The sequence below is a fragment of the Octopus bimaculoides genome, chromosome 8, assembly GCF_001194135.2.
Source record: "Octopus bimaculoides isolate UCB-OBI-ISO-001 chromosome 8, ASM119413v2, whole genome shotgun sequence".
Classification (NCBI taxonomy): domain Eukaryota; kingdom Metazoa; phylum Mollusca; class Cephalopoda; order Octopoda; family Octopodidae; genus Octopus; species Octopus bimaculoides.
In genome coordinates this window covers 9,816,748-9,817,355 of record NC_068988.1, presented here as the reverse complement: position 1 = coordinate 9,817,355, position 608 = coordinate 9,816,748, and the positions used below count along the sequence as shown (strand labels likewise).

Here is a 608-nt window from a genome sequence, read left to right as displayed (position 1 = left end):
CTTCCAAAGAATAAGTCCTGGGGTGGATTTGCTCCATTAAAGGTGGTGCTCCAGCATGGCCACAGTCAAATGACTGAAACAAGTAAAAGAGTAATGATTTCGCCCCCTTCCCCTCTCTCTCTCTCATGTGGCCTAGTTGCACTTCCAATTGCTAGACCGTGAGTTCATTTCACAGACCATGCAGTGCATTGCTTTCTTCAACAAAACACCATTCCCATTGCTGCAGTCCACTCAGCTGTAAGCAGGTGCACCCTGCAATGGTCACTCTTCTGGTCAGGTGAAGACTATTGGACTGCTTGCCTTGTCAGTGGGGTGTTGTCATTCGAAAGCTAAAACAATGCAAAGCACATCATGACCAGCGATATATAGCAATACCTGAGAGTTAGGTTGATCACATGATATCATCATCATCGTTTAACGTCCGCTTTCCATGCTAGCATGGGTTGGACGATTTGACTGAGGACTGGTGAAACCGGATGGCAACACCAGGCTCCAGTCCGATTTGGCAGAGTTTCTACAGCTGGATGCCCTTCCTAACGCCAACCACTCAGAGAGTGTAGTGGGTGCTTTTACGTGTCACCCGCACGAAAACGGCCACGCTCGAAATG

The 608-nt window shown here is 48.4% G+C and overlaps 1 protein-coding gene across 1 annotated transcript in view; it reads right to left on the bottom strand.

Moving 5' to 3' along the window:
• The window catches only part of LOC106880717 (myosin-VIIa), a 107,550-nt gene that overhangs the window by 3,956 nt on the left and 102,986 nt on the right, over positions 1-608 (bottom strand). The gene's annotated exons all lie outside the window — the stretch shown is intronic.